Consider the following 10,831-nt stretch of genomic DNA (forward strand, 5'->3'; position numbering starts at 1 on the left):
ATTCCAGATGTACGGTCCATTTCATGATTCCACATTGCCTGAGACTACTTTCCTGTTTCTGTTACAATTTACTTTTTATGATAAACTTTTCAGTGCTACTTTTATCATTATTTTAACAGTTAACAAAGTGAAAATGTAACACATTCTTGTACATAAGGGTATACAGATGAGAAATTTTTAACAAAAAAGTTATATATTCTCAAGATGGCTTGAAAATAAAGTTCCCCCAAATTTAAGAGAGCAGTGTTGGATATCTACATTAAGATCTGTTCAATAGCAGCTAGAACTTTAAAAAAATACATTTTCCCCCTCCTTCAATGTTCTTAACCTAAAATTATGATTTTACATCCATAGGAAATTAACAGATGAAAATCTCAAAAACATAGATCAGTCATTTTTTCTCAAAATATTTGATCATATATACTAATAAAATATATTGAAGTTGAGATATAAATCTTTCTTATCCTATTGTTCCAAAGCCTAGACTCCTGTTACCATTTTTTTTTATCCCTAAGGCTTTTTCTAACTCAGTGTATTTCTCAGGTTTGATATTGGCCCAAGTCCAAGTAATGTAGTTACCTGGAGAGTAATCTAAATTTCCACTTAAGCCCATTCTCACTTTTTTAAAAGTTGGAAAGTTATGTTATAGTCCCTTTTTAGGAGTGACCAAGATCAGCACAGCTGAGTAAATAACTACCCAGAAGTATAAAACAAACAACTATTTTTTGATGTATAGCATTTTTAATGTAACTAATTCACTTAAACAATAGGCATAAGTCAGTAACTTCTAATCATGACATTTTCTGTCTTTTTGATGTACTTCATAGATGTTCAAACTAAGAATACATAAGTGAACTCTGTTAAGCCTTATTAAATGAGAACACCATTCTTGCATACCATGCTATTACTTGCTAAGGCTAATTCCAAATGCCTGGGTAATAACATCATGAAGAAGCTATAGCCCAAGCTTTTCCCTGGACGGAATAAGCTTCTGGAGTCAGCATTTTAGTTAAGCAGATTTCTTTCTCCCTTCCAAATTAAACTATGTATGTGTGCACACATACATGCAAATTGACCCCTTCCTATAACTTCCTGCAATCATTTCTGGGTGACTTCAGGAAATTCATCACATTTTAATATATTCACAGACTATCTCAACCAATATGACAAATTTTCTTTTTCTTCTCCTTTTTGTTTCAGAGAATTAACTCAGAACCTGTTTGTCCAGATGGCTGAGAGAGACTGTGTGTACATGCATGAGAACCATCTCCTGATTACTGGTGTTGAAAGGGCAGAAGCAGTGACTCAAGTGATTTACATTAGGAATTAGCTAGTTTTGTAGTCATAGCAAAACTAATATAAATTAAATATTCTTAATTATTTTGGCTCTGGCTAGTAAAGGCAAAACACAAAGGCAAGATTGATGCAGGCAACCTCACAATGGCCCTACTGATTTCTCTACTGGCCCTTCCTCTGCACATGGTCAATTAGAATTGAAAATCCTGTGCTGATTTCATTCGCTGGAATTTTTAAGCAGGTCAGGAAGAAAGATGTTATTGAAAGGAAAAGTCTCATCTAAATAAGAAAAGAGCACGTGGCCATCTGGTCTAGCTATACCATGCAGAAATTCATTTACATTTTCTTGTAGTTTTGATGTTGGGAATGATGATACTGAAAAATGAACCCCACATCTGTTTGTAGTAAATAACCCAAATATGTGTGCTTTAAAAAAAAAAATCTAGAAAAACGCATGGCAAAGTCCATTTCCTATCTGTGATGCATGAGTCCATTTGATCCCAGTGCCTCTCTTAGCTTCACTGAGGTTCTGGCCCTAAAACTTTCAATCATTCTCAGAGCACTTTTGCTCCATGAACGTATCAACAGAGCAACCGATCTGCTGAAAGTTGTGCAAAGAATTTCAAACTGTTTCCATTCCATGAAAATCTGAATTTATACTTAAAGAGGAAAATGTTAGGGGAAAAAAAGTTTCATCACTCTCTTGATGTTCCCAGTATTTACACACAAGGCAATATTGTTTATAGTTCAAAGGAGTATTCTGAGGGGAAAAAAATCCAAGTCTATACATAAGTGCTAAATTACTTTTTATAAACCACATAGTGAGAGTTTGGGGGATGAGGCAATAAAAAGAAAACTTGGATTCAGAGAATATTTTTAGCAAATGCAATAATTAGAGGTGTCCCTATATAATTCAAAATTAATATTTTAGATGACGCATGATATATAATAAATACACAATGATCAAAATATTTTTCTAGGCAACTGTTTATATGTGCTGCTCTAAGTATAAGTTGATTTCTTTATCCAAGTCTTGTTCAGCTGATATATAGAAATTCAAACCATAAAATCCATCTTAAAGTCTGGTTATCCTATCACATGCCAAAACCCATCTTAAAGTCTGGTTATCCTATCACATACCAAAGATAAATAAATAAATAAATAAACTTCTTTGTCTATTTTAAAAAACCATCATCTGCAAAATTTACATTTATTTTTAGAGGATAGCAGTTTTACTGTAAGGAAGATGCAGAAAATGATGGTCAAGGAAAAATGCATTCTAATATAACATTAAGCATATGCATTTTTAGTTATCCCCAATGTTACAAAGCATTGGTGCATTTATCCATTCAGTCATGTGTAGTCTGCCATTTCCTATGAAACATTAGCATTGTGTAAGAGCAAACTGTACTCTCATAACTTGTTCTTTCTCAATAATGCACTGAAAACTATTTGTTCTTCAATAGGAGTTACGTAGTCTGATTATTTCAATCAAGGCCATTATCTTCATTTCTTTGAAAGATGCCTTTTAGTAACCTGTACCCCCACTGAGTGGTTCTGTGTGCTGTTGTCACAAAGTAGCTGAAAGTTCAATCCTACTGTTTATTCATTTTTCTTTCTTTAATAATCCAAATGAGTTCTGCAGCTCTCACAGGCAGAACTTTGAGGCTTTTTTAGAAGAACTACCCATGGAGAGATTACAAATTGAGGCCTAAGTGCTTGTCCAAAAAGTTACATATTAGTTCAGAGTCTTCCCACCTAGAATGTCACCCAACTTGTATTACCTGTTCTGTGCCTAAGTTCAAAATGTATCCTCTGATAAAGTTATATCTTAGGGAATAACCCTTTTCAACAGGAGAACAATCATTTGTTTTAATTTTTAAAGATCACATTAACTTGGTAAAATTGATCTCTTTAATATGTAGAATACTTTACAAATACTTTGAAAATCCTAATAACAATATATGCTTTTCTGCAACTGAAATATAACAAAAAATTCTGAGATAACATTCTAACTTTTAAAAATGAAATCATATATATGTATGTGTATTAAATATTTAGAACTATTTTCTACTAATTATATGTAGTATTTCTATAAGCATATTTGTATGTGCATTGTAATTTCTTAATAAAATTCAGTGGACTTTTAGGAAAATAATATTGTTATACTTTTAAAAATATGTATTATCAAAAGAAAGAAGAATGTAAACAGCAACTGTAAATTATAACTCCTTTAAAAATTCTAGAAAATAAATAAAGGAAATTTACCAGTCCATTAAAAAAAATTTATTTCACCCTCTATCTAATCAGGATATGTGCGGATAGTAAAACACATGAAATCATCATTCTTTACAATTCATTTCGCATAACATTTTTGTCCTTCTATGAAATGGCTCTTAACAGGGTACATTTTAGAGCATTTCACAATTTTACTTAGCAAGAAAAAGCAAAATAAAATCAATAAATGCCATTGTATTTGATATCTTTTATTTCAGAAAACCTGAAAATTCTTTTTAAAATCTTTTATTTCTATTTATGTCACTGAATTTAGTCACCTCTAGAGTAGAAATGAACATTCAACCATTACATTAACAAAGCACTCCAGAATCAGGGAAGCTGCCTGACTATCTTTGTGATAAACATGACCATAATGCCATATGGATACATCTTCAAGAGATGGCCAAGATTCTAATACGCTTTGCCTGTGGTTGTAGTTTAACCCCACAAATACCTGAACTTCTTATGGACAACACATCCAATTGATGGACATTCGATGATTGGAAATGCTTCCTATGAAGGCAAATTTGGAGGAGTAATGACATCACCTGAAAATCTGGACCTCTTTCTGATGTAACTGCATGAGTATTCAGGGAGGAGGGAAGGAGGAGAAAAGGGAGAGAGAGAGATGGTAAAGAAATGGAGTGTGGGAAGACAGAGGAAAGAGGGAAAAATCGAAGTTGGGAGGGGAAAGGAGAGAGAAAGAGAGAGAGAGAGAGAGAGAACACTTCATTCTTTCATTAATGGCATTATCAACTATGCGTAATCTTCTGCAAGATTTGGAAGTCTATCCATTAAACTCAGACTTTTTGCAGCTTTCCTACTGCAGGCTTCATTCCAAACATCCTTACTGTGCTTTTATAGGCAAATGATTCCTTGTGGAGCAATGTATTGATAATACTAAATAATACAGATGTGGAATGGCATTAGGGAATTGGTTTCTAAATCAGATTAATCAGGCGGTGGTATATGATATGCTGCATGACTGTTGGGTCTCTGGGGACCTGGGGAACGATGGAAAAGGCATATGGTTGGGGGGGGCGATGAAAGGGTTAAAATCAAGGCTGCCCAGGGTAAGAGAAAGGGGATATTGTTGTCTTTAATCTTTCCGCAGTGTGTGTAAGACTCCCATCCCTGATCTGCACATAGCAGTGGAATAGGCTTGGCATGCATTGCTGCGTGCAGGCTCCTTGATTGTAGAGAAGGGAGGAAAAAAAAAAAAAAAAACCTGGCTGGACTCCAGACAGGGCTAGAGCTCTGTTGATCATTATGTCTAGCCTTCAGGTGTCTCAGCTCACAGTGGGCGGTGGTGGGGGGAGGTGTAGATAACATGAGGGCAGACAAAGAAAATTAAATGGTGTATTTTTAAAAGATTATGTGAAAATTCATGACAAAGTCCTGCTTTAAAATTAATCCTAAAGTATCAGTGCCTCCCTCCTCTCCCCAATTAGAACACACAAGCCTCTGCTGGAGCAGATTTATTTAAGCCATAATTAGGAATGTCTGGAGCCCTTCAATAATTTCCTTTATTAGTTAATTTTTTTTTTCCAAAAAAAAATCACCAAAATAACCTTACCCTTACAAACTCTTCTTTTCTTCCCATGCTTTGTTATTGAGTAAGCTCTGATGCATCCACGAAAAACAGATTTGATTTCACCCCCCACCTTCCTTCACTAGCACCCCCAGGAGACTTTTAGCATGCAACTTTTAAAAGATTTCGATGATTCTAGAAGTAAAGGCAAAATACCCTAATAGATTACATTATCTGAGTGTAGAAGGGATAAGTGAACAGCATCTTTTACCTATTTGGCTAGGTTTTCTTTTCTAAGGCTAAAACCAAGTGCTTTTTTTTTTTTTTTTTTTTTTTTTTTTTTTTTTTTGCTTCTATTTGAAGTCCATAAATCTTACATGGAAAGCAACTTACATGCTAATCATATCTTTTTTGCTAGCCAGCAAAGATGAAAGAGAAACCCAAAATTATTTTTCTGTCTGGCAATCTTCTGTAAAGAAGCTTCCCTTCCCCCCCCCCCCCACTCCACCCTATTAGGAATTTCAGGGGGGAAAAATTCTTTATACATGGAGGGCTGGAATCTGAGACATTAAAGCTGTCTCTCCAGTCTACCATTACACTGACCAATTTCAGACTCCTGTAGAACTGTTTGGATTTTATTTCTTATTTTAAAAATAAGCTTTGAAACCCTTCCACAACTATAAATACTATAAAAATGGAGAGGGCGGTTAAAAAAATAAATAGAAAGTCAGCCCTGGCTTGGATCCATTGTTCAAAATTTAAGAGCTATTTGCCCCCAAGTGCCTTAGCTGTCTTTCATTGCTAATTATAATAACTGTCAGATGTCTGGAAAGTCTACAGTGCCCTTGTCAGAGAGTCAGCAAAGTTTGTCTTTTATTTTTCTTGGGGACAGATCAAACCTGATTAGATACAGAGACCAAATAGAAAAGAACAAAATACATATGTGTCTGCCTTCGGTTTTCCTTATGAACAAAGCGGCACATAGCTATATTCTTCTGTGCAGCCCTCATGTAGCTACCCTAAGGAATGATTGACTTTTATTTTTTGTTCTTTTATCTTTATTAGACCGAAACAGACAACATCTGGCCAGCAATGATTTTACTAGTAATTTGTATTCTTCTCAATATCCACAATCACAGGTAGAGGTTTGTTTTTTTTTTAAAGTCTCATATACTTTTTTGCATATGGCATATAAACTATTTAAATCAGGGCACTTTATGAAAAAAAAATCATACTTACAATTTCAAACTGCTTAGCTTGTGAATTTCTTGTTACTGGATTGCAGAATTAGTCTGGTCCTTTTCTGATGCAGGTGCAGAATTCCAGTTTTTTATGCCTGAGGAAGGCAGAAAAGTGCTTCATAAAGTCACTCCCAAGTCAGCCACTTGTGCTCAGACATCCCATTGCTTCTGTGAAAGCTGTACTATCTGCAGTTCTGAATTGAACTAAATTACAGCCCATGTGAAAGACAGGGGAAGGCAGTCATGTGGGACACACGCAGCTACCCTATTGGTCACAAAGACATAACTTAGGCATTCTGCCTTTTTCACCATTGGTTAATAGTTAAAACTGAAAGCATCTAGGTCCACCTAGTGAGCTTATTTTCCTTTATGTGTGGAAGAATGACTGTAGGATTTTACAGTGACAGAATTAGTTAAGAAAGAGACTGAAGTCATCTTTCACAGAGACTGGTGGGTGGGGATTGGAAAGCTAGCTTGTTATTTTTTGTGTGTTTTTTTTCCTTTAAGACTTCCCCCTCCCTCAAGCACACACACACACACACACACACACACACACACACTCACTCAGTCACTCACTCACTCACACCCTTCTCCTTTCCTGCAGTCTTGCCTATTCTTTGCCTATCAAGAAAGCTTTCTTTTGCAGTTAACTCTGGCAGCAGCAGAAAGCAAGGAAACCAGCATTATGTTGCCTTCAAAAAATTCAGTCCCAACCGAAGTCCTCAATATTTTCAAAGAAAGTTATTTCAAATTGATTGTATTTTGATGACTGCGCTGGTTCTACTGAAGTTCCAAGCTGCCTGACCAGTGTTCATTAATATCACTATCCTAAAGACTACTTCCTTTGTGAATAACTGTTAGTGTGCTAGAAAGCAGGAACTTTAAGCATCTCTATATCATTCTTGGATATGTACCATACAATAATGGCAGTGGAAGAATTAGAATTAGAATTGGCCAGAACTAGGGAAAGCCACTAATTCTATCACTATGGAGCAATCTTCTTCATTTGTCTAATTGGATGATGTAAAACTAAACAAAATGATCTCACAGATGGCATAAAAGACCTCTCAATGTTTTATGATATTTAAAAGTATGGTAGATATTTTGTTTTACAATCTCCACCCAAGACTGTAAACCGTATAACATCCAATAATCTTCAAGGGTTTGTGTGAGTATGTGTGTGTTGGGTTTTTTTTATTTTTGTTTATTTGTTTTTTACAAATTATGGCACAGCAATCATATTTGTCTTCCATATAAACTTATTTTCAGAGTTATATATAACCTAAATTTACATGTACATGTTTTGGAGAAATATTCTCCATAACAGCAATGTTCTCCCATAGATCTAGGTCAGGATTTTCTCCATGGCTTACTGAATTTTCATATTTTTGCATAACTATAATAATATGATTAAGATTAAAATCACATCGCACTGATTGTGGATAGTGGGTTATAGAAACTGTTTCTGGGACTGAGATTATAACTCAGTTTAACTGAGGAAGCAGTTTAACGGAATCTCCCTGAGATTATTTATATTTCTCCAGAAAATGAGAATACCTTTGGCTGTGGACTACAATGGCAGCTGCTATGTCACAGGGTAGTGTATGTTGTCTGTGATGTGGAAAATTTGGACCATGCTTAGTATTATCCTGTCTTTTCCTAGCAGATTCAAAGGTAGCATTATTTCTTTGGCATACATGATTGAGTATGCTTAAATTAAGGCTGGCCTGGACACAGGGCTGCAAAGTATCAAGTTTACCATCAGAGTCTTCTTTATCATATTCTCACATCATGATGTTAGATTAATTTAGTTACACACTGTCTTCAGGCTAACAACTGAGTCCCTGGAGTTCCTTCATGTAATCTCTCTTCCCATGTAATCTAGCCTTCCCAGGAGACACACACACTGAAATTATTGCTTCCTCTTTCCTCCGCCCTACCCTCCCAGTTCTTCAACTAGATTATAGGGGATCTTGGGGAGGTGGGTTATACATCACTGAATCCTTTTGAGGGACAAGGACAACACTTTGCATATGATAAGCACCCAATAAATGCTTGTTGAATGAATGAATGGATTCCATTAGTGATTGGCTCTTAGTGAGAAAAGCAATTTGGTAAACTAACTGACAATAATGTCAGGTCCCAGCCCTGCTGGTGATGAGAGGCAATTAATAGGCTTAGAGGGTGACAATGCTTCTTTGCAGGGTTGAGGGGTAAGGGGGTGGTGGTGGGAAGGTATGGTCCAAGCCATGGTTCAAAAGGGTAAACAGAATCTGAAGGCAAGGTCTAACCAAAGAGTTCACTGGAACAAAAAAGATTAATGGCAACAGGCAGGAGTTGTAAAACAAAGACTGAGCAATACAAAATCAGCAAAAATCTCTGAAGGTAAAGAATGACAAGAAACAGTAGATGTTTGTCTCACATTGAACATTTTCCCTCTCCCACCCAGCAAAGTATTCTCTCAGGGACAGTTTACTATAGGCTTCTACCTATCTCCAATCAAGTATATTGGACCAGAACAAACAAAAAAAAAAATCTCTAGCAAAAATAACTCTCAGGATATTTGTACATTAAAGAAAGTACTTTCAGAAGCCAATAACAAACCAAAATAATGAATATCCTGTGGTAGAATTTCAGACACAATAATAAATAAATAAGTGAGATGTTTGGGGATAGGAGAACCTCCACATAGTTGTTCATATATCATATAAAATAAACCTCCAACTGTTCTGTCTATACAATTCCTAACAGTCTTAGATCTAAACAGATTTATATTTCCCCATGTTATGTGTTTAAGAAGGGATACTATCTGGTGGTATTATAGAAAAAATCATGGACTAGGAGTCAGGGAAATGTGGATTCAAATTCCAGCTTTGATATTTTTTAGTGGCACCTTGGGTAAAAAGCTTCTTAAACTTTTTTTCCCCTTGCCACTCCTTTTTGCACGAGAAATTTTTACATGACTCCAGATATGAAGGTATATAAAACAGATAAAAAAATCAGATATCTACTGATAACAAATAAAAATGTTTGACCCCCACATTCAGTGGGGTTGTAAACCATGGTTTAAGAAGCTTTGGAATAAATCATTTCAAAGCCTCAATTTCCTCATTTGTAAAAAGAGAATCTTTAATTTAGACTCTGCTTTGGATAGTCTATATATTTTAATATTCACAGGACTTTGATAAATTTACAATTTCATGATTTGTTTCGTATTTACTCAGAGGGAGAGTAAATAAAATTTTCTTTTTCATTACAACTTGACCAAATCTTGAATGATTTTGACATATGAAAAGGACACCTTTGCATATAAAAAGAGCATTTTGTTTTTATCGAATAATACTTTTTTCCCATTAAAAATAAAACATTGTGTATCTCCTATTCACTATATTTTTAGTTAGTTGATTATAAAGATGTGGTCTACTACAGCATATAATTTGTGAAAGCTTGCTTATTGCCTTCTAATGTCTCAGTCAAGGATACTTTTAATGTGTATGTAGAATCATCGTACATACAAACTGCAAAATGATATCTCTTAAGCACAAGCCTCATTATGTTATTTTCCTGCTCAGGAAATTCCAGTGGCTCTCTATTGTATCCAAGATAAAATCAAACTATTTGTTTCTATCAAAAAAATGCTGGGACTGGAGTAAAAACATACTGAGTTCAAATTCTACCTCAGACACTTAATAGTTGTATAGCCCTGGGAAAGTGACTTACTCTCTATTTGTCCCAATTTCCTCAAAACTGAAAAAGTATTTAAGTATTCGTTATGGGCCAAGATAAGTCTGAGGGACAAAGGAAGGGGAAAAAGAAAAGGGGAAAACATAGTCTTTACCCTCAAGATGTTCACAATTTAATGGAAAAGACAAAATGCAAACAATTATGTATAAATAACATATAGACAGAATGACTTGAAATAATTTTAGATAGAAGGAGCTAGTATTAAGTAGGGTCAGGATAGGCTTCTTGAAGAAGATGGGATTTTTAGCAGAGAATTAAAGAAACCAGGAAAGTCAGAAGATGAGAGAATTCCAAATATGGGCATAGCCTATGAAAATGCCCAGAGTCAAGAGATGACATGTTTTGTAGAGGGAAAGACAAGAATTTCTGTTAGTGGATGATACAATATTAGGTAGACGAATAAGGAATAAGAAGATGGAAAAGTGGGAAGGTCCACTTTAGGAAAGACTTTAAAAGCTAAGTAGAGAAGTTTTATATTTGATCCTAGAGGTAATAGGGAGCTGATAGAATTTTGCAATGGGTGATATGGTTAGTCTCCTGCTTTAGGAACAGCACTTTAATTGTTGAGTAGAAAATGGACTGATTTGGGGAGACACTTTAGGCAAGATGACCAACCAGTGCGATACTATTGCAATAGTACACGTATGAGGTGATGAGAGCCTATATCAAGATGGTGGAAAAGTTTGGTGAAAGAAAAGTTAACTTCTTTTTGGGGGGTGTAAAACCCCAAACCAAAAGTTCC

General features: G+C 35.2%; 1 long non-coding RNA gene across 2 annotated transcripts in view; it reads right to left on the reverse strand.

Moving 5' to 3' along the window:
- The window catches only part of LOC105750312, a 78,061-nt gene extending 71,467 nt beyond the window's left edge, over positions 1–6,594 (reverse strand). Inside the window, exon 1 of one of the 2 annotated variants that reach the window (XR_001120940.3) lies at positions 6,344–6,594. This is a non-coding gene — a long non-coding RNA (uncharacterized LOC105750312). The remainder of the gene's footprint in view (positions 1–6,343) is intronic. The other variant, XR_004229315.1, reaches the window with a different exon arrangement.
- Positions 6,595–10,831: the final 4,237 nt, after the last annotated feature.

Source organism: Sarcophilus harrisii, chromosome 4 (genome assembly GCF_902635505.1).
Source record: "Sarcophilus harrisii chromosome 4, mSarHar1.11, whole genome shotgun sequence".
NCBI classification, from domain to species: Eukaryota; Metazoa; Chordata; class Mammalia; order Dasyuromorphia; family Dasyuridae; genus Sarcophilus; species Sarcophilus harrisii.